Below are 27458 nucleotides of genomic sequence, written 5' to 3' on the forward strand. Positions count from 1 at the left end.
CTGGGGGTCCTATAAGACTCCACTATCTGGGGGTCCTATAAGACTCCACTATCTGGGGGTCCTATAAGACTTCACTATCTGGGGGTCCTATAAGACTCCCCTATCTGGGGGTCCTATAAGACTCCGCTATCTGGGGGTCCTATAAGGCTCCGCTATCTGGGGGTCCTATAAGACTTCACTATCTGGGGGTCCTATAAGACGCCACTATCTGGGGGTCCTATAAGACTCCACTATCTGGGGGTCCTATAAGACGCCACTATCTGGGGGTCCTATAAGGCTCCGCTATCTGGGGGTCCTATAAGGCTCCACTATCTGGGGGTCCTATAAGACTCCGCTATCTGGGGTCCTATAAGACTTCACTATCTGGGGGTCCTATAAGACTCCACTATCTGGGGTCCTATAAGACTTCACTATCTGGGGTCCTATAAGACTCCACTATCTGGGGGTCCTATAAGACTCCACTATCTGGGGTCCTATAAGACTTCACTATCTGGGGGTCCTATAAGACTTCACTATCTGGGGGTCCTATAAGACGCCACTATCTGGGGGTCCTATAAGACTTCACTATCTGGGGGTCCTATAAGACTTCACTATCTGGGGGTCCTATAAGACTCCACTATCTGGGGGTCCTATAAGACGCCACTATCTGGGGGTCCTATAAGGCTCCGCTATCTGGGGGTCCTATAAGGCTCCACTATCTGGGGGTCCTATAAGGCTCCACTATCTGGGGGTCCTATAAGACTCCACTATCTGGGGTCCTATAAGACTTCACTATCTGGGGGTCCTATAAGACTTCACTATCTGGGGGTCCTATAAGACTCCACTATCTGGGGGTCCTATAAGACGCCACTATCTGGGGGTCCTATAAGGCTCCGCTATCTGGGGGTCCTATAAGGCTCCACTATCTGGGGGTCCTATAAGGCTCCGCTATCTGGGGGTCCTATACGACTCCACTATCTGGGGGTCCTATAAGACTCCGCTATCTGGGGGTCCTATAAGGCTCCACTATCTGGGGGTCCTATAAGGCTCCGCTATCTGGGGGTCCTATAAGGCTCCACTATCTGGGGGTCCTATAAGGCTCCGCTATCTGGGGGTCCTATACGACTCCACTATCTGGGGGTCCTATAAGACTCCGCTATCTGGGGGTCCTATAAGGCTCCGCTATCTGGGGGTCCTATAAGGCTCCACTATCTGGGGGTCCTATAAGGCTCCGCTATCTGGGGGTCCTATACGACTCCACTATCTGGGGGTCCTATAAGACGCCACTATCTGGGGGTCCTATAAGACTCCGCTATCTGGGGGTCCTATAAGGCTCCGCTATCTGGGGGTCCTATAAGGCTCCACTATCTGGGGGTCCTATAAGGCTCCGCTATCTGGGGGTCCTATACGACTCCACTATCTGGGGGTCCTATAAGACGCCACTATCTGGGGTCCTATAAGACTCCACTATCTGGGGCTCCTATAAGGCTCCGCTATCTGGGGGTCCTATAAGGCTCCGCTATCTGGGGGTCCTATAAGACGCCACTATCTGGGGGTCCTATAAGACTCCGCTATCTGGGGGTCCTATAAGACTCCACTATCTGGGGGTCCTATAAGGCTCCGCTATCTGGGGGTCCTATAAGACGCCACTATCTGGGGGTCCTATAAGGCTCCACTATCTGGGGGTCCTATAAGGCTCCACTATCTGGGGGTCCTATAAGACTCCGCTATCTGGGGGTCCTATAAGACTCCACTATCTGGGGGTCCTATAAGACGCCACTATCTGGGGGTCCTATAAGGCTCCACTATCTGGGGGTCCTATAAGGCTCCACTATCTGGGGGTCCTATAAGGCTCCACTATCTGGGGGTCCTATAAGACGCCACTATCTGGGGGTCCTATAAGGCTCCGCTATCTGGGGGTCCTATAAGGCTCCACTATCTGGGGGTCCTATAAGACTCCGCTATCTGGGGGTCCTATAAGACTTCACTATCTGGGGGTCCTATAAGACGCCACTATCTGGGGGTCCTATAAGACTCCGCTATCTGGGGTCCTATAAGACTTCACTATCTGGGGGTCCTATAAGACGCCACTATCTGGGGGTCCTATAAGACTCCACTATCTGGGGGTCCTATAAGGCTCCGCTATCTGGGGGTCCTATAAGACTTCACTATCTGGGGGTCCTATAAGACGCCACTATCTGGGGGTCCTATAAGACTCCACTATCTGGGGGTCCTATAAGACTCCACTATCTGGGGGTCCTATAAGACTTCACTATCTGGGGGTCCTATAAGACTCCCCTATCTGGGGGTCCTATAAGACTCCGCTATCTGGGGGTCCTATAAGGCTCCGCTATCTGGGGGTCCTATAAGACTTCACTATCTGGGGGTCCTATAAGACGCCACTATCTGGGGGTCCTATAAGACTCCACTATCTGGGGGTCCTATAAGACGCCACTATCTGGGGGTCCTATAAGGCTCCGCTATCTGGGGGTCCTATAAGGCTCCACTATCTGGGGGTCCTATAAGACTCCGCTATCTGGGGTCCTATAAGACTTCACTATCTGGGGGTCCTATAAGACTCCACTATCTGGGGTCCTATAAGACTTCACTATCTGGGGTCCTATAAGACTCCACTATCTGGGGTCCTATAAGACTTCACTATCTGGGGGTCCTATAAGACTTCACTATCTGGGGGTCCTATAAGACTCCACTATCTGGGGGTCCTATAAGACTCCACTATCTGGGGGTCCTATAAGACTCCACTATCTGGGGTCCTATAAGACTTCACTATCTGGGGGTCCTATAAGACTCCACTATCTGGGGTCCTATAAGACTTCACTATCTGGGGTCCTATAAGACTTCACTATCTGGGGGTCCTATAAGACTCCACTATCTGGGGGTCCTATAAGACTCCACTATCTGGGGGTCCTATAAGGCTCCGCTATCTGGGGGTCCTATAAGGCTCCACTATCTGGGGGTCCTATAAGGCTCCGCTATCTGGGGGTCCTATACGACTCCACTATCTGGGGGTCCTATAAGACGCCACTATCTGGGGTCCTATAAGACTCCACTATCTGGGGGTCCTATAAGGCTCCGCTATCTGGGGGTCCTATAAGACGCCACTATCTGGGGGTCCTATAAGACTCCGCTATCTGGGGGTCCTATAAGACTCCACTATCTGGGGGTCCTATAAGACGCCACTATCTGGGGGTCCTATAAGGCTCCACTATCTGGGGGTCCTATAAGGCTCCACTATCTGGGGGTCCTATAAGGCTCCACTATCTGGGGGTCCTATAAGACGCCACTATCTGGGGGTCCTATAAGGCTCCGCTATCTGGGGGTCCTATAAGGCTCCACTATCTGGGGGTCCTATAAGACTCCGCTATCTGGGGGTCCTATAAGACTTCACTATCTGGGGGTCCTATAAGACGTCACTATCTGGGGGTCCTATAAGACTCCACTATCTGGGGGTCCTATAAGACTCCGCTATCTGGGGTCCTATAAGACTTCACTATCTGGGGGTCCTATAAGACGCCACTATCTGGGGGTCCTATAAGACTCCACTATCTGGGGGTCCTATAAGGCTCCGCTATCTGGGGGTCCTATAAGACTTCACTATCTGGGGGTCCTATAAGACGCCACTATCTGGGGGTCCTATAAGACTCCACTATCTGGGGGTCCTATAAGACTGCACTATCTGGGGGTCCTATAAGACTTCACTATCTGGGGGTCCTATAAGACGCCACTATCTGGGGGTCCTATAAGACTCCGCTATCTGGGGGTCCTATAAGGCTCCGCTATCTGGGGGTCCTATAAGACTTCACTATCTGGGGGTCCTATAAGACGCCACTATCTGGGGGTCCTATAAGACTCCACTATCTGGGGGTCCTATAAGACGCCACTATCTGGGGGTCCTATAAGGCTCCGCTATCTGGGGGTCCTATAAGGCTCCACTATCTGGGGGTCCTATAAGACTCCGCTATCTGGGGTCCTATAAGACTTCACTATCTGGGGGTCCTATAAGACTCCACTATCTGGGGTCCTATAAGACTTCACTATCTGGGGGTCCTATAAGACTCCGCTATCTGGGGTCCTATAAGACTCCACTATCTGGGGTCCTATAAGACTCCACTATCTGAGGTCCTATAAGACTTCACTATCTGGGGGTCCTATAAGACTCCACTATCTGGGGTCCTATAAGACTTCACTATCTGGGGGTCCTATAAGACTCCGCTATCTGGGGTCCTATAAGACTCCACTATCTGGGGGTCCTATAAGACTCCACTATCTGGGGGTCCTATAAGACTCCACTATCTGGGGGTCCTATAAGACTCCACTATCTGGGGGTCCTATAAGACTTCACTATCTGGGGTCCTATAAAACTTCACTATCTGGGGGTCCTATAAGACTCCGCTATCTGGGGTCCTATAAGACTTCACTATCTGGGGGTCCTATAAGACTCCACTATCTGGGGGTCCTATAAGACTCCACTATCTGGGGTCCTATAAGACTCCACTATCTGAGGTCCTATAAGACTTCACTATCTGGGGGTCCTATAAGACTTCACTATCTGGGGTCCTATAAGACTTCACTATCTGGGGGTCCTATAAGACTCCACTATCTGGGGGTCCTATAAGACTCCACTATCTGGGGTCCTATAAGACTTCACTATCTGGGGGTCCTATAAGACTCCGCTATCTGGGGTCCTATAAGACTCCACTATCTGGGGGTCCTATAAGACTTCACTATCTGGGGGTCCTATAAGACTCCACTATCTGGGGGTCCTATAAGACTTCACTATCTGGGGTCCTATAAGACTTCACTATCTGGGGGTCCTATAAGACTCCACTATCTGGGGTCCTATAAGATTTCACTATCTGGGGGTCCTATAAGACTCCGCTATCTGGGGTCCTATAAGACTCCACTATCTGGGGGTCCTATAAGACTCCACTATCTGGGGGTCCTATAAGACTCCACTATCTGGGGGTCCTATAAGACGCCACTATCTGGGGGTCCTATAAGACTCCACTATCTGGGGTCCTATAAGACTTCACTATCTGGGGGTCCTATAAGACTCCGCTATCTGGGGTCCTATAAGACTCCACTATCTGGGGTCCTATAAGACGCCACTATCTGGGGGTCCTATAAGACTCCACTATCTGGGGTCCTATAAGACTTCACTATCTGGGGGTCCTATAAGATTCCACTATCTGGGGGTCCTATAAGACTCCACTATCTGGGGGTCCTATAAGACTCCACTATCTGGGGGTCCTATAAGACTCCACTATCTGGGGGTCCTATAAGACGCCACTATCTGGGGGTCCTATAAGACTCCACTATCTGGGGTCCTATAAGACTTCACTATCTGGGGTCCTATAAGGCTCCACTATCTGGGGGTCCTATAAGACTCCGCTATCTGGGGGTCCTATAAGACTCCGCTATCTGGGATCCTATAAGACTCCACTATCTGGGGGTCCTATAAGACTCCACTATCTGGGGGTCCTATAAGACTTCACTATCTGGGGGTCCTATAAGACTTCACTATCTGGGGGTCCTATAAGACTCCCCTATCTGGGGGTCCTATAAGGCTCCACTATCTGGGGGTCCTATAAGACTCCACTATCTGGGGGTCCTATAAGACTTCACTATCTGGGGGTCCTATAAGACTCCCCTATCTGGGGGTCCTATAAGGCTCCACTATCTGGTGGTCCTATAAGACTCCACTATCTGGGGGTCCTATAAGACTTCACTATCTGGGGGTCCTATAAGACGCCACTATCTGGGGGTCCTATAAGACTCCACTATCTGGGGGTCCTATAAGACTCCGCTATCTGGGGTCCTATAAGACTTCACTATCTGGGGGTCCTATAAGACGCCACTATCTGGGGGTCCTATAAGACTCCACTATCTGGGGGTCCTATAAGGCTCCGCTATCTGGGGGTCCTATAAGACTTCACTATCTGGGGGTCCTATAAGACGCCACTATCTGGGGGTCCTATAAGACTCCACTATCTGGGGGTCCTATAAGACGCCACTATCTGGGGGTCCTATAAGACTCCACTATCTGGGGGTCCTATAAGACTCCACTATCTGGGGGTCCTATAAGACTCCACTATCTGGGGGTCCTATAAGACTCCGCTATCTGGGGTCCTATAAGACTTCACTATCTGGGGGTCCTATAAGACTCCACTATCTGGGGTCCTATAAGACTTCACTATCTGGGGGTCCTATAAGACTCCGCTATCTGGGGTCCTATAAGACTTCACTATCTGGGGGTCCTATAAGACTCCGCTATCTGGGGTCCTATAAGACTCCACTATCTGGGGGTCCTATAAGACTCCACTATCTGGGGGTCCTATAAGACTCCACTATCTGGGGGTCCTATAAGACGCCACTATCTGGGGGTCCTATAAGACTCCACTATCTGGGGTCCTATAAGACTTCACTATCTGGGGGTCCTATAAGACTCCGCTATCTGGGGTCCTATAAGACTCCACTATCTGGGGTCCTATAAGACGCCACTATCTGGGGGTCCTATAAGACTCCCCTATCTGGGGGTCCTATAAGACTCCGCTATCTGGGATCCTATAAGACTCCACTATCTGGGGGTCCTATAAGACTCCACTATCTGGGGGTCCTATAAGACTTCACTATCTGGGGGTCCTATAAGACTCCCCTATCTGGGGGTCCTATAAGACTCCGCTATCTGGGGTCCTATAAGACTCCACTATCTGGGGGTCCTATAAGACTTCACTATCTGGGGGTCCTATAAGACTCCCCTATCTGGGGGTCCTATAAGACTCCGCTATCTGGGGTCCTATAAGACTTCACTATCTGGGGGTCCTATAAGACTCCACTATCTGGGGGTCCTATAAGACTCCGCTATCTGGGGGTCGTATAAGACGCCACTATCTGGGGGTCCTATAAGACTTCACTATCTGGGGGTCCTATAAGACTTCACTATCTGGGGGTCCTATAAGACTCCCCTATCTGGGGGTCCTATAAGGCTCCACTATCTGGGGGTCCTATAAGACTCCACTATCTGGGGGTCCTATAAGACTCCGCTATCTGGAGTCCTATAAGACTCCGCTATCTGGGGGTCCTATAAGACTCCACTATCTGGGGGTCCTATAAGACTCCGCTATCTGGGGTCCTATAAGACTCCACTATCTGGGGGTCCCATAAGACTCCGCTATCTGGGGTCCTATAAGACTCCACTATCTGGGGGTCCTATAAGGCTCCGCTATCTGGGGGTCCTATAAGGCTCCACTATCTGGGGGTCCTATAAGGCTCCACTATCTGGGGGTCCCATAAGACTCCGCTATCTGGGGTCCTATAAGACTCCACTATCTGGGGGTCCCATAAAACTCCGCTATCTGGGGTCCTATAAGACTCCGCTATCTGGGGTCCTATAAGACTCCACTATCTGGGGGTCCCATAAGACTCCGCTATCTGGGGTCCTATAAGGCTCCACTATCTGGGGGTCCTATAAGGCTCCGCTATCTGGGGGTCCTATAAGACTCCACTATCTGGGGGTCCCATAAAACTCCGCTATCTGGGGTCCTATAAGACTCCGCTATCTGGGGGTCCTATAAGGCTCCGCTATCTGGGGTCCTATAAGACTCCACTATCTGGGGGTCCCATAAAACTCCGCTATCTGGGGTCCTATAAGACTCCGCTATCTGGGGTCCTATAAGACTCCACTATCTGGGGGTCCCATAAGACTCCGCTATCTGGGGTCCTATAAGGCTCCACTATCTGGGGGTCCTATAAGGCTCCACTATCTGGGGGTCCTATAAGGCTCCACTATCTGGGGCTCCTATAAGGCTCCACTATCTGGGGGTCCAATAAGACGCCACTATCTGGGGTCCTATAAGACTCCACTATCTGGGGGTCCTATAAGACTCCACTATCTGGGGGTCCTATAAGACTCCGCTATCTGGGGGTCCTATGAGACTCTGCTATCTGGGGGTCCTATAAGACTCCGCTATCTGGGGGTCCTATAAGGCTCCACTATCTGGGGGTCCTATAAGACGCCACTATCTGGGGTCCTATAAGACTCCACTATCTGGGGGTCCTATAAGACTCCACTATCTGGGGGTCCTATAAGACTCCGCTATCTGGGGGTCCTATGAGACTCTGCTATCTGGGGGTCCTATAAGACTCCACTATCTGGGGGTCCTATAAGACTCCGCTATCTGGGGGTCCTATGAGACTCTGCTATCTGGGGGTCCTATAAGGCTCCACTATCTGGGGGTCCTATAAGACTCCGCTATCTGGGGTCCTATAAGACTCCACTATCTGGGGGTCCTATAAGGCTCCACTATCTGGGGGTCCTATAAGACTCCACTATCTGGGGGTCCTATAAGACTCCACTATCTGGGGGTCCTATAAGGCTCCACTATCTGGGGGTCCTATAAGACGCCACTATCTGGGGTCCTATAAGACTCCACTATCTGGGGGTCCTATAAGACTCCACTATCTGGGGGTCCTATAAGACGCCACTATCTGGGGGTCCTATAAGACTCTGCTATCTGGGGGTCCTATAAGACTCCGCTATCTGGGGTCCTATAAGACTCCACTATCTGGGGGTCCTATAAGACTTCACTATCTGGGGGTCCTATAAGACTCCCCTATCTGGGGGTCCTATAAGGCTCCGCTATCTGGGGGTCCTATAAGACGCCACTATCTGGGGTCCTATAAGACTCCACTATCTGGGGGTCCTATAAGACTTCACTATCTGGAGGTCCTATAAGACTCCACTATCTGGGGGTCCTATAAGGCTCCACTATCTGGGGGTCCTATAAGACGCCACTATCTGGGGGTCCTATAAGACGCCACTATCTGGGGGTCCTATAAGACTCTGCTATCTGGGGGTCCTATAAGACTCCACTATCTGGGGGTCCTATAAGACTTCACTATCTGGGGGTCCTATAAGACTCCGCTATCTGGGGGTCCTATGAGACTCTGCTATCTGGGGGTCCTATAAGACTCCACTATCTGGGGGTCCTATAAGACTCCGCTATCTGGGGGTCCTATGAGACTCTGCTATCTGGGGGTCCTATAAGGCTCCACTATCTGGGGGTCCTATAAGACTCCGCTATCTGGGGTCCTATAAGACTCCACTATCTGGGGGTCCTATAAGGCTCCACTATCTGGGGGTCCTATAAGACTCCACTATCTGGGGGTCCCATAAGACTCCGCTATCTGGGGGTCCTATAAGACTCCACTATCTGGGGGTCCTATAAGACTTCACTATCTGGGGGTCCTATAAGACTCCACTATCTGGGGGTCCTATAAGACTCCACTATCTGGGGGTCCTATAAGACTTCACTATCTGGGGGTCCTATAAGACTCCACTATCTGGGGGTCCTATAAGACTTCACTATCTGGGGGTCCTATAAGACTCCACTATCTGGGGGTCCTATAAGGCTCCACTATCTGGGGGTCCTATAAGACGCCACTATCTGGGGTCCTATAAGACTCCACTATCTGGGGGTCCTATAAGACTCCACTATCTGGGGGTCCTATAAGACTCCGCTATCTGGGGGTCCTATGAGACTCTGCTATCTGGGGGTCCTATAAGACTCCACTATCTGGGGGTCCTATAAGACTCCGCTATCTGGGGGTCCTATGAGACTCTGCTATCTGGGGGTCCTATAAGGCTCCACTATCTGGGGGTCCTATAAGACTCCGCTATCTGGGGTCCTATAAGACTCCACTATCTGGGGGTCCTATAAGGCTCCACTATCTGGGGGTCCTATAAGACTCCACTATCTGGGGGTCCCATAAGACTCCGCTATCTGGGGTCCTATAAGACTCCACTATCTGGGGGTCCTATAAGGCTCCACTATCTGGGGGTCCTATAAGACGCCACTATCTGGGGTCCTATAAGACTCCACTATCTGGGGGTCCTATAAGACTCCACTATCTGGGGGTCCTATAAGACGCCACTATTTGGGGGTCCTATAAGACTCTGCTATCTGGGGGTCCTATAAGACTCCGCTATCTGGGGTCCTATAAGACTCCACTATCTGGGGGTCCTATAAGACTTCACTATCTGGAGGTCCTATAAGACTCCACTATCTGGGGGTCCTATAAGGCTCCACTATCTGGGGGTCCTATAAGACGCCACTATCTGGGGGTCCTATAAGACGCCACTATCTGGGGGTCCTATAAGACTCTGCTATCTGGGGGTCCTATAAGACTCCACTATCTGGGGGTCCTATAAGACTTCACTATCTGGGGGTCCTATAAGACTCCCCTATCTGGGGGTCCTATAAGGCTCCGCTATCTGGGGGTCCTATAAGGCTCCACTATCTGGGGGTCCCATAAGACTCCGCTATCTGGGGGTCCTATAAGACGCCACTATCTGGGGGTCCTAAAAGGCTCCACTATCTGGGGGTCCTATAAGGCTCCGCTATCTGGGGGTCCTATAAGACGCCACTATCTGGGGGTCCTATAAGACGCCACTATCTGGGGGTCCTATAAGACTCCACTATCTGGGGGTCCTATAAGACTCCACTATCTGGGTGTCCTATAAGACTCCTCTATCTGGGGGTCCTATAAGACGCCACTTTCTGGGGGTCCTATAAGACGCCACTATCTGGGGGTCCTATAAGACTCTGCTATCTGGGGGTCCTATAAGACTCTGCTATCTGGGGGTCCTATAAGACGCCACTATCTGGGGGTCCTATAAGACTCTGCTATCTGGGGGTCCTATAAGACTCCGCTATCTGGGGTCCTATAAGACTCCGCTATCTGGGGGTCCTATAAGACTTCACTATCTGGGGGTCCTATAAGACTTCACTATCTGGAGGTCCTATAAGGCTCCACTATCTGGGGTCCTATAAGGCTCCACTATCTGGGGGTCCTATAAGACTTCACTATCTGGGGGTCCTATAAGACTTCACTATCTGGGGGTCCTATAAGACTCCCCTATCTGGGGGTCCTATAAGGCTCCGCTATCTGGGGGTCCTATAAGGCTCCACTATCTGGGGGTCCCATAAGACTCCGCTATCTGGGGGTCCTATAAGGCTCCGCTATCTGGGGGTCCTATAAGGCTCCACTATCTGGGGGTCCTATAAGGCTCCACTATCTGGGGGTCCTATAAGACGCCACTATCTGGGGGTCCTATAAGACTCCACTATCTGGGGGTCCTATAAGACTCCACTATCTGGGGGTCCTATAAGACTCCACTATCTGGGTGTCCTATAAGACTCCTCTATCTGGGGGTCCTATAAGACGCCACTTTCTGGGGGTCCTATAAGACGCCACTATCTGGGGGTCCTATAAGACTCTGCTATCTGGGGGTCCTATAAGACTCTGCTATCTGGGGGTCCTATAAGACGCCACTATCTGGGGGTCCTATAAGACTCTGCTATCTGGGGGTCCTATAAGACTCCGCTATCTGGGGTCCTATAAGACTCCGCTATCTGGGGGTCCTATAAGACTTCACTATCTGGGGGTCCTATAAGACTTCACTATCTGGAGGTCCTATAAGGCTCCACTATCTGGGGTCCTATAAGGCTCCACTATCTGGGGGTCCTATAAGACTTCACTATCTGGGGGTCCTATAAGACTTCACTATCTGGGGGTCCTATAAGACTCCCCTATCTGGGGGTCCTATAAGGCTCCGCTATCTGGGGGTCCTATAAGGCTCCACTATCTGGGGGTCCCATAAGACTCCGCTATCTGGGGGTCCTATAAGGCTCCGCTATCTGGGGGTCCTATAAGGCTCCCCTATCTGGGGGTCCTATAAGGCTCCACTATCTGGGGGTCCTATAAGACGCCACTATCTGGGGGTCCTATAAGACTCCACTATCTGGGGGTCCTATAAGACTCCTCTATCTGGGGGTCCTATAAGACGCCACTATCTGGGGGTCCTATAAGGCTCCACTATCTGGGGGTCCTATAAGACTCCACTATCTGGGGGTCCTATAAGGCTCCACTATCTGGGGTCCTATAAGGCTCCACTATCTGGGGGTCCTATAAGACTTCACTATCTGGGGGTCCTATAAGACTTCACTATCTGGGGGTCCTATAAGACTCCCCTATCTGGGGGTACTATAAGGCTCCGCTATCTGGGGGTCCTATAAGGCTCCACTATCTGGGGGTCCCATAAGACTCCGCTATCTGGGGGTCCTATAAGGCTCCGCTATCTGGGGGTCCTATAAGGCTCCACTATCTGGGGGTCCAATAAGGCTCCACTATCTGGGGGTCCTAAAGATGCCACTATCTGGGGGTCCTATAAGACTCCACTATCTGGGGGTCCTATAAGACTCCTCTATCTGGGGGTCCTATAAGACGCCACTATCTGGGGGTCCTATAAGACGCCACTATCTGGGGGTCCTATAAGACTCTGCTATCTGGGGGTCCTATAAGACTTTGCTATCTGGGGGTCCTATAAGACTCTGCTATCTGGGGGTCCTATAAGACTCCTCTATCTGGGGGTTCTATAAGACTCCACTATCTGGGGGTCCTATAAGACTCTGCTATCTGGGGGTCCTATAAGACTCTGCTATCTGGGGGTCCTATAAGACTCCACTATCTGGGGATCCTATAAGGCTCCGCTATCTGGGGGTCCTATAAGACTCCGCTATCTGGGGGTCCTATAAGACGCCACTATCTGGGGTCCTATAAGATGCCACTATCTGGGGTCCTATAAGACTGCTATCTGGGGGTCCTATAAGACGCCACTATCTGGGGTCCTATAAGATGCCACTATCTGGGGGTCCTATAAGACTCCACTATCTGGGGGTCCTATAAGACTCTACTATCTGGGGGTCCTATAAGACTGCTATCTGGGGGTCCTATAAGGCTCTACTATCTGGGGGTCCTATAAGGCTCTACTATCTGGGGGTCCTATAAGGCTCTACTATCTGGGGGTCCTATAAGACTCCGCTATCTGGGGGTCCTATAAGACTCCGCTATCTGGGTGTCCTATAAGGCTCCGCTATCTGGGGGTCCTATAAGACTCCGCTATCTGGGGGTCCTATAAGGCTCCGCTATCTGGGGGTCCTATAAGGCTCCCCTATCTGGGGGTCCTATAAGGCTCCGCTATCTGGGGGTCCTATAAGACTCCCCTATCTGGGGGTCCTATAAGGCTCCGCTATCTGGGGGTCCTATAAGACTCCGCTATCTGGGGGTCCTATAAGGCTCCGCTATCTGGGGGTCCTATAAGGCTCCGCTATCTGGGGGTCCTATAAGCCTCCGCTATCTGGGGGTCCTATAAGACTCCGCTATCTGGGGGTCCTATAAGACTCCCCTATCTGGGGGTCCTATAAGGCTCCGCTATCTGGGGGTCCTATAAGACTCCGCTATCTGGGGGTCCTATAAGGCTCCGCTATCTGGGGGTCCTATAAGGCTCCGCTATCTGGGGGTCCTATAAGGCTCCGCTATCTGGGGGTCCTATAAGACTCCGCTATCTGGGGGTCCTATAAGACTCCGCTATCTGGGGGTCCTATAAGACTCCGCTATCTGGGGGTCCTATAAGGCTCCGCTATCTGGGGGTCCTATAAGGCTCCGCTATCTGGGGGTCCTATAAGGCTCCGCTATCTGGGGGTCCTATAAGACTCCGCTATCTGGGGGTCCTATAAGACTCCGCTATTTGGGGGTCCTATAAGACTCCGCTATCTGGGGGTCCTATAAGACTCCGCTATCTGGGGGTCCTATAAGACTCCGCTATCTGGGGGTCCTATAAGACTCCGCTATCTGGGGGTCCTATAAGGCTCCGCTATCTGGAGGTCCTATAAGACTCCGCTATCAGGGGGTCCTATAAGACTCCGCTATCTGGGGGTCCTATAATGCTCCACTATCTGGGGGTCCTATAGGACTGCACTATCTTGGGGTCCTATGACACTCCGCTATCTGGGGGTCCTATACGACTGCACTATCTTGGGGTCCTATAGAATTCCACTATCTGGAGGTCCTATAGAATTCCACTATCTGGGGGTCTTATAAGACTCCACTATCTGGGGGTCCTATAAGACTCCGCTATCTGGGGTCCTATAAGACTCCACTATCTGGGGGTCCCATAAGACTCCGCTATCTGGGGTCCTATAAGACTCCACTATCTGGGGGTCCTATAAGGCTCCGCTATCTGGGGGTCCTATAAGGCTCCACTATCTGGGGGTCCTATAAGGCTCCACTATCTGGGGGTCCCATAAGACTCCGCTATCTGGGGTCCTATAAGACTCCACTATCTGGGGGTCCCATAAGACTCCGCTATCTGGGGTCCTATAAGACTCCACTATCTGGGGCTCCTATAAGGCTCCACTATCTGGGGTCCTATAAGACTCCACTATCTGGGGGTCCCATAAGACTCCGCTATCTGGGGTCCTATAAGACTCCACTATCTGGGGCTCCTATAAGGCTCCACTATCTGGGGGTCCTATAAGACGCCACTATCTGGGGTCCTATAAGACTCCACTATCTGGGGGTCCTATAAGACTCCACTATCTGGGGGTCCTATAAGACTCCGCTATCTGGGGGTCCTATGAGACTCTGCTATCTGGGGGTCCTATAAGACTCCGCTATCTGGGGTCCTATAAGACTCCACTATCTGGGGGTCCTATAAGACTCCACTATCTGGGGGTCCTATAAGACTCCGCTATCTGGGGGTCCTATGAGACTCTGCTATCTGGGGGTCCTATAAGACTCCACTATCTGGGGGTCCTATAAGACTCCGCTATCTGGGGGTCCTATGAGACTCTGCTATCTGGGGGTCCTATAAGGCTCCACTATCTGGGGGTCCTATAAGACTCCGCTATCTGGGGTCCTATAAGACTCCACTATCTGGGGGTCCTATAAGGCTCCACTATCTGGGGGTCCTATAAGACTCCACTATCTGGGGGTCCCATAAGACTCCGCTATCTGGGGTCCTATAAGACTCCACTATCTGGGGGTCCTATAAGGCTCCACTATCTGGGGGTCCTATAAGACGCCACTATCTGGGGTCCTATAAGACTCCACTATCTGGGGGTCCTATAAGACTCCACTATCTGGGGGTCCTATAAGACGCCACTATCTGGGGGTCCTATAAGACTCTGCTATCTGGGGGTCCTATAAGACTCCGCTATCTGGGGTCCTATAAGACTCCACTATCTGGGGGTCCTATAAGACTTCACTATCTGGGGGTCCTATAAGACTCCCCTATCTGGGGGTCCTATAAGGCTCCGCTATCTGGGGGTCCTATAAGACGCCACTATCTGGGGTCCTATAAGACTCCACTATCTGGGGGTCCTATAAGACTCCACTATCTGGAGGTCCTATAAGACTCCACTATCTGGGGGTCCTATAAGGCTCCACTATCTGGGGGTCCTATGTGACTCCACTATCTGGGGGTCCTATAAGACTCCACTATCTGGGGGTCCTATAAGACTCCACTATCTGGAGGTCCTATAAGACTCCACTATCTGGGGGTCCTATAAGACGCCACTATCTGGGGGTCCTATGTGACTCCACTATCTGGGGGTCCTATAAGACTCCACTATCTGGGGGTCCTATAAGACGCCACTATCTGGGGGTCCTATAAGACTCTGCTATCTGGGGGTCCTATAAGACTCCACTATCTGGGGGTCCTATAAGACTTCACTATCTGGGGGTCCTATAAGACTCCCCTATCTGGGGGTCCTATAAGGCTCCGCTATCTGGGGGTCCTATAAGGCTCCACTATCTGGGGGTCCCATAAGACTCCGCTATCTGGGGGTCCTATAAGACGCCACTATCTGGGGGTCCTATAAGACGCCACTATCTGGGGGTCCTATAAGACTCCGCTATCTGGGGGTCCTATAAGGCTCCGCTATCTGGGGGTCCTATAAGGCTCCACTATCTGGGGGTCCTATAAGGCTCCACTATCTGGGGGTCCTATAAGACGCCACTATCTGGGGGTCCTATAAGACTCCACTATCTGGGGGTCCTATAAGACTCCTCTATCTGGGGGTCCTATAAGGCTCCACTATCTGGGGGTCCTATAAGACTCCACTATCTGGGGGTCCTATAAGGCTCCACTATCTGGGGTCCTATAAGGCTCCACTATCTGGGGGTCCTATAAGACTTCACTATCTGGGGGTCCTATAAGACTTCACTATCTGGGGGTCCTATAAGACTCCCCTATCTGGGGGTCCTATAAGGCTCCGCTATCTGGGGGTCCTATAAGGCTCCACTATCTGGGGGTCCCATAAGACTCCGCTATCTGGGGGTCCTATAAGGCTCCGCTATCTGGGGGTCCTATAAGGCTCCACTATCTGGGGGTCCTATAAGGCTCCACTATCTGGGGGTCCTAAAGACGCCACTATCTGGGGGTCCTATAAGACTCCACTATCTGGGGGTCCTATAAGACTCCTCTATCTGGGGGTCCTATAAGACGCCACTATCTGGGGGTCCTATAAGACGCCACTATCTGGGGGTCCTATAAGACTCTGCTATCTGGGGGTCCTATAAGACTCTGCTATCTGGGGGTCCTATAAGACTCTGCTATCTGGGGGTCCTATAAGACTGCTATCTGGGGGTCCTATAAGACTCCTCTATCTGGGGGTCCTATAAGACTCCACTATCTGGGGGTCCTATAAGACTCTGCTATCTGGGGGTCCTATAAGACTCTGCTATCTGGGGGTCCTATAAGACTCCACTATCTGGGGATCCTATAAGGCTCCGCTATCTGGGGGTCCTATAAGACTCCGCTATCTGGGGGTCCTATAAGACGCCACTATCTGGGGTCCTATAAGATGCCACTATCTGGGGTCCTATAAGACTGCTATCTGGGGGTCCTATAAGATGCCACTATCTGGGGTCCTATAAGATGCCACTATCTGGGGGTCCTATAAGACTCCACTATCTGGGGGTCCTATAAGACTCTACTATCTGGGGGTCCTATAAGACTGCTATCTGGGGGTCCTATAAGGCTCTACTATCTGGGGGTCCTATAAGGCTCTACTATCTGGGGGTCCTATAAGGCTCTACTATCTGGGGGTCCTATAAGACTCCGCTATCTGGGGGTCCTATAAGACTCCGCTATCTGGGTGTCCTATAAGGCTCCACTATCTGGGGGTCCTATAAGACTCCGCTATCTGGGGGTCCTATAAGGCTCTGCTATCTGGGGGTCCTATAAGGCTCCACTATCTGGGGGTCCTATAAGGCTCCGCTATCTGGGGGTCCTATAAGACTCCCCTATCTGGGGGTCCTATAAGGCTCCGCTATCTGGGGGTCCTATAAGACTCCGCTATCTGGGGGTCCTATAAGGCTCCGCTATCTGGGGGTCCTATAAGGCTCCGCTATCTGGGGGTCCTATAAGGCTCCGCTATCTGGGGGTCCTATAAGACTCCGCTATCTAGGGGTCCTATAAGACTCCCCTATCTGGGGGTCCTATAAGGCTCCGCTATCTGGGGGTCCTATAAGACTCCGCTATCTGGGGGTCCTATAAGGCTCCGCTATCTGGGGGTCCTATAAGGCTCCGCTATCTGGGGGTCCTATAAGGCTCCGCTATCTGGGGGTCCTATAAGACTCCGCTATCTGGGGGTCCTATAAGACTCCGCTATCTGGGGGTCCTATAAGACTCCGCTATCTGGGGGTCCTATAAGGCTCCGCTATCTGGGGGTCCTATAAGGCTCCGCTATCTGGGGGTCCTATAAGGCTCCGCTATCTGGGGGTCCTATAAGACTCCGCTATCTGGGGGTCCTATAAGACTCCGCTATTTGGGGGTCCTATAAGACTCCGCTATCTGGGGGTCCTATAAGACTCCGCTATCTGGGGGTCCTATAAGACTCCGCTATCTGGGGGTCCTATAAGACTCCGCTATCTGGGGGTCCTATAAGGCTCCGCTATCTGGAGGTCCTATAAGACTCCGCTATCAGGGGGTCCTATAAGACTCCGCTATCTGGGGGTCCTATAATGCTCCACTATCTGGGGGTCCTATAGGACTGCACTATCTTGGGGTCCTATGACACTCCGCTATCTGGGGGTCCTATACGACTGCACTATCTTGGGCTCCTATAGAATTCCACTATCTGGAGGTCCTATAGAATTCCACTATCTGGGGGTCTTATAAGACTCTGCTATCTGGGGGTCCTATAGAATTCCACTATCTGAGGGTCCTATAACTGCTGTTACTAGAAATGTTGATGCAAATAAAAGAAATTGTGTAATGTATCTGAATTCTGCTTCTTCCCTCTAGGAGCAGCTGCTGCCTCCCGTAGGACTCCTTTGTTGTGAATTCTGTTGTCGGGCTCCCTCCTGTGGTCATGAATGGTACTTCGGCTGGTTCTGTCCATGGACTTCCTCTGGTGGGTGTTTCTGAGTTTCCTTCCACAGGTGACGAGGTTAATTCGTTAGCTGGCTGCTCTATTTAACTCCACTTAGATCTTTGCTCCATGCCACCTGTCAATGTTCCAGTATTGGTCTAGTTCACTCCTGGATCGTTCTTGTGACCTGTCTTCCCAGCAGAAGCTAAGTTCCAGCTTGTATTTCTTTGGTTTGCTATTTTTCTGTCCAGCTTGCTATTTTTATTGTTGTCTTGCTTGCTGGAAGCTCTGGGACGCAGAGGGAGCGCCTCCGCACCGTGAGTCGGTGCGGAGGGTCTTTTTTGCGCTCTCTGCGTGGTCTTTTTGTAGGTTTTTGTGCTGACCACAAAGTAACCTTTCCTATCCTCGGTCTGTTCAGTAAGTCGGGCCTCACTTTGCTAAATCTATTTCATCTCTGTGTTTGTATTTTCATCTTTACTCACAGTCATTACATGTGGGGGCTGCCTTTTCCTTTGGGGAATTTCTCTGAGGCAAGGTAGGCTTTATATTTCTATCTTCAGGGCTAGCTAGTTCCTTAGGCTGTGCCGAGTTGCATAGGGAGCGTTAGGCGCAATCCACGGCTATTTCTAGTGTGTTTGATAGGATTAGTGATTGCGGTCAGCAGAGTTCCCACGTCCCAGAGCTCGTCCTTTATTATCAGTAACTATCAGGTCATTCTGTGTGCTCTTAACCACCAGGTCCATTATTGTCCTGACCACCAGGTCATAACACTCCTTATTCACTCTGAAAGACGGATTTCCAGATCACTGAGGAATCAGATTACAGCTGTCTCTTAAAGGGAATCTGTAACATCCACAAATACTAGTAACCTACAGATATAGGGTTAATCTGCAGGTAAACAGTGCTACAATGCTGCCTGCCTTACTGAAAGTGCTGCGACCATGAGAAAATGAACTTACAGCGTAAGCGTCGTGGTTTTTATTTCATAAATCAATAGTGCACAAGAAAATAATCAATTTTGTAATATATTTTATAAAAAAAATGTGCTTTTTTCTCTTCCAACATTGATAAGTCATTATCAAAATTCTCAATTCTGATGTAAAATCTGTATTCAGTGTAGACAGACTTTCCTATTACAGTGCACTTACATTGCTCATTTTGCCTTTCTACCCAGCTAATTCTCCTCCAACCCATTCCTGATTCCAGTGATAACTCACTTACTGAGCACCTTGCTGTCATTTTGATAAAATCAGTTTTAGCTGCTGCAGATCTAGCAGTTCTCTGAATGCTGAGCCCTGTATAACCCCGCCCACACTCCTGATTGGCTGCTTTCGTCCCATGTACAGTATACACAGCTGCCAATCAGTGGTGGGGGCGGGGTCAAACAGAGCTCATGAATATACTTGACTACCTCCATGTTTACTAGTCCTCTAGTGATAATCAGATATTTTATCAAAACTACGCTTAGCTGTCCGGTAAGTGACACATCGCTGGAATCTGGGTCTCTGTCTCTACGATATGCTGCTCTCAGATTAGGTGGCAAAATCTGGTGATAGATTCCCTTTAAAGGTGATGTTCTGAAGTGTTTGGCGGTGTTCCTTGTGCGGTCTAACATATGCATTACATACAGATACCGCCATGTTCTCTTTAGGCCGGTTTCTTACCTGCTTTAGCGGCAGCTGCCTGACACTGGTTACTACGCCGGCGTCTTATCCCCCGATATCCCTTAATCGTTTTCTAGTCTCTTTTGCTCCACCTAATATGCAATAATGTCATCGTTCTCACCTGTATAACCTTACATTTATCCAGATTATCTTTCATTTGCCGTTTCTCAGCCCAACCTCTTAATTTCCTTAAATCCTTCCGCAGAACAGAATAATCCTCCCACGTGTCGGGTTCTCCGGCCATTTTCAGCATCACAATGGAAATGTTGGTCCCGATTATCAAACATGCCGCCAAGTTACAAAGTTACATGAACGGTGCAGAGAGGTCCATCTACCAAAAATCATGAAGGCTCCCCCCTGATGACTCCTTTTGAATGGCCACTTCCCTATATAAAAGTTTCCATTCCTAATACGTCCCCCCCGAAACAGACGTTGAGTCGGAGCATCCTGGCGTCGGGTGCAATAAATCTTCCAAAGTTCACTGTTCCTGAAGGTTTTCATATATTTTATGTGCTCGGGACATGTGTCAACCCTTCCAGTAGCACAGGGGGTCTCCGATTTTTCCAAAAGACCCCCGACGTTGGGGTTGTTGGCAAAAATGAGCAGCTAATTTTTACATGTAAAATGTAAATTCATCACTGTAATTAATACAAGTATGGTCTAGATTTATTACAGCTCTACTTTGGGTCATAGTGTGGGGGTCCCGAAGGAGGGACCCTCGCTATGTCATTTTTATGGAACAGTTGTCCTCATGAGATAACCTCTGTTACATGAGCAGATAGGTTTCTTTTTTGCTGTGCATGGAGTATCAGCAAAATGTAACAATGTAGCCCTAGTATTTAATTCGTACACCAGGAAGCTCAGGATGATCATATAAAGTGCAAAAAAGGTTGAGTTCCCACACTGGTGGGCTCAGACAGAAAAGGGCCCCCGTGCAAGGGCAAAATATGGGTCATTTGCAGCCCAAGAGCTCCTAAAAATGCAAAACTGCACCTGTTTTGGAGGTAGAAATGGACCCCCCCCCCCCCCTAGTTCTTGTGCCCGTGTGCAGCCACACATGCTGCAATGACGTGTCCGCCCCCGCCACATATAGTCTACATTTTTTTTAGATGCATATTTGCAAGCGGGAAAAAAAAACCCCCACTGCCATTGCCGTTCCAGCAAAACGGATGAGATCTTTCATTGCAAGCACGTCAATTTCTATTGCAAAATATGTGTTTTATTTGCAGATTTTTGTTTCCCCAAAGAATTGAACGAGGGGCAAAAATTTTATAGATGAAAGAAAAAAAACGATTATGCATTTTTTTTTTTTGCACACTATGCAATTCAGCAAACTGGAAGTTTCCAAAACAAACTGGTTTTATTAAAAACTTGATCTGAAAAAAAAAAAACTGTAAAAAAAAACCATAATAATTATAGAAAAAAAAAACACACAAGTCGCCTAAATGGGGCGGAAATGTTACTGAAACAATCCGCAGCATCAAAAAAAGCCTCCAAATCCGCACCGTGGGAACAACGTAAACTGGTAGGTGGTGGTGGGGGGGTGATTATCATCAGTAATGTGCGAAAAAAAATAATACTGCAAAAATTCAAACGTGTCGGCTTATTCCCTTTATTATTATTTTATTACTATTATTTATTATTATTATGGCGCCATTTATTCCACGGTGCTTTCCATCCAGCAGAGTCGTCATCCTGCCGACGTGCAGCGACCAATCCCTTCTTGCAGAGTCACCATCTGGAGCAGGAGGGGCCGGCGCGGGAGGGGTTAACACAAATGGTGCAGTCTCTCCTCCGGTTCGCTGGGTCGCGGTTTTCGCAGATCCTCCTTTTACAAGTGAAATCGCCGTGCGTCAGCTAATATGAATGGATTTGTCAGGCTCAGCGTCCTCCTAATTGTGGATGAGCATCTTGAGTGTTTCATTGTACGCAGCTCCCTGTACCCGAACAATCCATGGCGGCCGCCGCCACCACATCTCCGCCGCCACGCTGTCCCACCCGAGCCGGGATGTGTAGAAGGCTGTTGTCTACGTGTCTTACTGAGCTCCGTGCACTGCGCCCAGGCAATAAAGGGATTACTGCAGCATTCAGCCTCGTAAAAGAAATTAATCAGGGGAATCATTAGAATAAGGTTTGACCTCCATAGCTGCAAAGAGAAAAGCGTTACGAGGGGAGAAAGCCGAGGAGGGGCGTCAAGGGACGCAGTGATGCAATGTCCTAATAAACCTGGCGGGTCTATGGGACAGGACCTCGTCATCAGCCTCCAATCTCTGGGAATGGAGCCCCCTCCGGCCGTATTGTCTTCCCTTCCCATCTAAAATCCATGACCCCATCTAAAATCCATGACCCCATCTAAAATCCATGACCCCATCTAAAATCCATGACCCCACCACCACCCAAGCACCACGAATCGAGACCCCTCCACTTCCCCAGCCAATGGCTACAAGATTGTAAATATTCACTGACTGCAAGCAGAGATGGTGACAAAGGGAAAAGCTACATAGGAGTTTGGAAGAATTGACATCAAAGGATCAATTCGGCTCCAAAGACTTGTTATTTTCTGTAGGGACCAGGGGGGCGACCAGCGGCTGATGTCCGATGCTGAGAGATGTCAGGAGATGCTTGGGCAAATCCCACTGCCGTTCTCCGACACAAATGTCAGGGCTAGAAGGGTCCCCGAGTCAGTAAGTATTCCAGCGTGGGAAGTGTGCACATAACCTAAGGCTGTGAGACTGAATCATCCATACAGATACACACTGGGGCGCGATGCATCAGTATCAAGTCACTGACGGGTCACTGAATGGCGCCTGCAAATTGTGAGGTTACCGGCCCTTTAAACGAAATATGAACAATATTGCACTCTTGAGCAATAGTCTGTGTATAGAGAGAGTCGGGGTCACAATCTCCAGTCTAGTTCTTTCCATTGGTGTTGGATGGGGCTGAGGTCCGGGGTCTGTGCAGCCCCTCATGTTCTCTCCTCCATGCCTGTATGGACCCTGTGCACTGGGCACAGTCATGGGGGACAGATGAGGGTCAGTCATTCCCAAAACTGTTCACACAAAGCTGAAGCTACATGTGTCCACAATGTCTTGTGCTGAAGCATTAAGATTTCCCATCACTGGTTCTAAGGGTCCGAGGCCGCCCCCTGATATCAAGCCCAGAACATCATCCTCCTCCACCATCTGTACAGGGGGAACAATGCAGTCAGGGGGTAACATACATCCTTCCGGGTGAGGGGTCGGATGTTATGCACTGGGGTGAGGGGCTGGATGTTATACACTGGGGTGAGGGGCCGGATGTTATACACTGGGGTGAGGGGCCGGATGTTATACACTGGGGGCGAGGGGCCGGATGTTATACACTGGGGTGAGGGGCCGGATGTTATGCACTGGGGTGAGGGGCTGGATGTTATACACTGGGGGTGAGGGACCGGATGTTATACACTGGGGGAGAGGGGCCGGATGTTATGCACTGGGGTGAGGGGCTGGATGTTATACACTGGGGGTGAGGGGCCGGATGTTATACACTGGGGTGAGGGGCCGGATGTTATACACTGGGGGCGAGGGGCCGGATGTTATACACTGGGGTGAGGGGCCGGATGTTATGCACTGGGGTGAGGGGCTGGATGTTATACACTGGGGGTGAGGGGCTGGATGTTATACACTGGGGGTGAGAGGCAGGATGTTATACACTGGGGTGAGGGGCCGGATGTTATACACTGGGGTGAGGGGTCGGATGTTATACACTGGGGTGAGGGGCCGGATGTTATGCACTGGGGGTGAGGGGCCGGATGTTACGCACTGGGGTGAGGGGCCGGATGTTATACACTGGGGTGAGGGGCCGGATGTTATGCACTGGGGGTGAGGGGCCGGATGTTATACACTGGGGGCGAGGGGCCGGATGTTATACACTGGGGTGAGGGGCCGGATGTTATGCACTGGGGTGAGGGGCTGGATGCTATACACTGGGGGTGAGGGGCCGGATGTTATACACTGGGGTGAGGGGCCGGATGTTATACACTGGGGTGAGGGGCCGGATGTTATACACTGGGGTGAGGGGCCGGATCTTATACACTGGGGGGTGAGGGGCCGGATCTTATACACTGGGGGGTGAGGGGCCGGATGTTATACACTGGGGTGAGGGGCCGGATGTTATACACTGGGGGTGAGGGGCTGGATGTTATACACTGGGGTGATGATCCGGATGTTATACACTCGGGTGAGGGGCCGGATGTTACACACTGGGGTGAGGGGCCGGATGTTATACACTGGGGTGAGGGGCCGGATGTTATACATTGGGGGTGAGGGGCCGGATGCTATATACACTGGGGTGAGGGCCGGATTGTTATACACTCGGGTGAGGGGCTGGATGTTATACACTGGGGGGTGATGGGTCAGATGTTATACACTGGGGGTGATGGGCCAGATGTTATACACTGGGGTGAGGGGCCGGATGTTATACACTGGGGTGATGATCCAGATGTTATACACTGGGGTGAGGGGCCGGATGTTATACACTGGAGGGTGAGGTGCCGGATGTTACAAACTGGGTGGTGATTGGGGGCCGGATGTTACACACTTGGGGTGAGGGGCCGGATGTTATACACTGGGGGTGAGGGGCCGGATGTTATACACTGGGGCGATGGACCGGATGTTATACACTGGGGGGTGAGGGGCTGGATGTTATACACTGGAGGTGATGGGCCGGATGTTATACACTGGGGTGAGGGGCCGGATGTTATGCACTGGGGGTAAGGGGCCAGATGTTATGCACTGGGGGGTGAGGGGCTGGATGTTATACACTGGGGGTGATGGGCCGGATGTTATACACTGGGGTGAGGGGCCGGATGTTATACACTGGGGCGAGGGGCCGGATGTTATACATTGGGGTGAGGGGCCGGATGTTATACACTCGAGTGAGGGGGCGGATGTTATACACTGGGGGTGAGGGGCCGGAAGTTACACACTGGGGGTGAGGGGCCGGATGTTACACACTGGGGGTGAGGGGCCGGATGTTATACACTGGGGGTGATGGGCCGGATGTTACACACTGGGGGTGAGGGGCCGGATGTTACACACTGGGGGTGAGGGGCCGGATGTTATACACTGGGGTGAGGGGCTAGATAATAATAATAATCTTTATTTATATAGCGCCAACATATTCCGCAGTGCTTTACAGTTTAACAGTTTCAAATACAAAAGTCATAAGTAACAACGTTAACAATACAATAATTAAAGCAAAATAAGACGACCCTGCTCGTGAGAGCTTACAATCTACAATGTTATACACTGGGGTGATGATCCGGATGTTATACACTGGGGTGAGGGGCCGGATGTTATGCACTGGGGTGAGGGGCCGGATGTTATACACTGGGGGTGAGAGGCCGGATGTTATACACTGGGGGTGAGAGGCCGGATGTTATACACTGGGGTGAGGGGCCGGATGTTATACACTGGGGGTGAGAGGCCGGATGTTATACACTGGGGGTGAGAGGCCGGATGTTATACACTGGGGGTGAGGGGCCGGATGTTATGCACTGGGGTGAGGGGCCGGATGTTATGCACTGGGGTGAGGGGCCGGATGTTATACACTGGGGGTGAGAGGCCGGATGTTATACACTGGGGTGAGGGGCCGGATGTTATACACTGGGGGTGAGAGGCCGGATGTTATACACTGGGGGTGAGAGGCCGGATGTTATACACTGGGGGTGAGGGGCCGGATGTTATGCACTGGGGTGAGGGGCCGGATGTTATGCACTGGGGTGATGATCCGGATGTTATACACTGGGGTGAGGGGCCGGATGTTATGCACTGGGGTGAGGGGCCGGATGTTATACACTGGGGGTGAGAGGCCGGATGTTATACACTGGGGGTGAGAGGCCGGATGTTATACACTGGGGTGAGGGGCCGGATGTTATACACTGGGGTGAGGGGCCGGATGTTATGCACTGGGGGTGAGGGGCCGGATGTTATACACTGGGGTGATGATCCGAATGTTATACACTGGGGGTGAGGGGCTGGATGTTACACACTGGGGTGAGGGGCCGGATGTTACACACTGGGGGTGAGGGGCCGGATGTTATACACTGGGGTGAGGGGCTAGATAATAATAATAATCTTTATTTATATAGCGCCAACATATTCCGCAGTGCTTTACAGTTTAACAGTTTCAAATACAAAAGTCATAAGTAACAACGTTAACAATACAATAATTAAAGCAAAATAAGACGACCCTGCTCGTGAGAGCTTACAATCTACAATGTTATACACTGGGGTGATGATCCGGATGTTATACACTGGGGTGAGGGGCCGGATGTTATGCACTGGGGTGAGGGGCCGGATGTTATACACTGGGGGTGAGAGGCCGGATGTTATACACTGGGGGTGAGAGGCCGGATGTTATACACTGGGGTGAGGGGCCGGATGTTATACACTGGGGTGAGGGGCCGGATGTTATGCACTGGGGGTGAGGGGCCGGATGTTATACACTGGGGTGAGGGGCCGGATGTTATACACTGGGGTGAGGGGCCGGATGTTATGCACTGGGGGTGATGATCCGGATGTTATACACTGGGGGTGAGGGGCTGGATGTTACACACTGGGGTGAGGGGCCGGATGTTATACACTGGGGTGAGGGGCCGGATGTTATACACTGGGGTGATGATCCGGATGTTATACACTCGGGTGAGGGGCCGGATGTTACACACTGGGGTGAGGGGCCGGATGTTATACACTCGGGTGAGGGGCCGGATGTTATACACTGGGGTGATGGGCCGGATGTTATACACTGGGGGTGAGGGGCTGGATGTTATACACTGGGGGTGAGAGGCCGGATGTTATACACTGGGGTGAGGGGCCGGATGTTATACACTGGGGTGAGGGGCTGGATGTTATACACTGGGGGTGAGGGGCCGGATGTTATACACTGGGGTGAGGGGCCGGATCTTATACACTGGGGGGTGAGGGGCCGGATGTTATACACTGGGGGGTGAGGGGCCGGATGTTATACACTGGGGTGAGGGGCCGGATGTTATACACTGGGGGTGAGGGGCCGGATGTTATACACTGGGGTGATGATCCGGATGTTATACACTGGGGGTGAGGGGCTGGATGTTACACACTGGGGTGAGGGGCCGGATGTTATACACTGGGGTGAGGGGCCGGATGTTATACACTGGGGGTGAGGGGCCGGATGTTATACACTGGGGTGATGATCCGGATGTTATACACTCGGGTGAGGGGCCGGATGTTATACACTGGGGCGATGGGCCGGATGTTATACACTGGGGGGTGAGGGGCCAGATGTTATACACTGGGGTGAGGGGCCAGATGTTATACACTGGGGGTGATGGGCCGGATGTTATACACTGGGGGGTGAGGGGCCGGATGTTATGCACTGGGGGGTGAGGGGCCGGATCTTATACACTGGGGGTCAGGGGCTGGATGTTAAACACTGGGGGTGATGGGCCGGATGTTATACACTGGGGCAAGGGGCCGGATGTTATACACTGGGGTGAGGGGCTGGATGTTATACACTGGGGGGGTGAGGGACCAGATGTTATACACTGGGGGTGAGG

This window comes from Ranitomeya imitator, chromosome 2 (genome assembly GCF_032444005.1).
Source record: "Ranitomeya imitator isolate aRanImi1 chromosome 2, aRanImi1.pri, whole genome shotgun sequence".
Classification (NCBI taxonomy): Eukaryota; Metazoa; Chordata; class Amphibia; order Anura; family Dendrobatidae; genus Ranitomeya; species Ranitomeya imitator.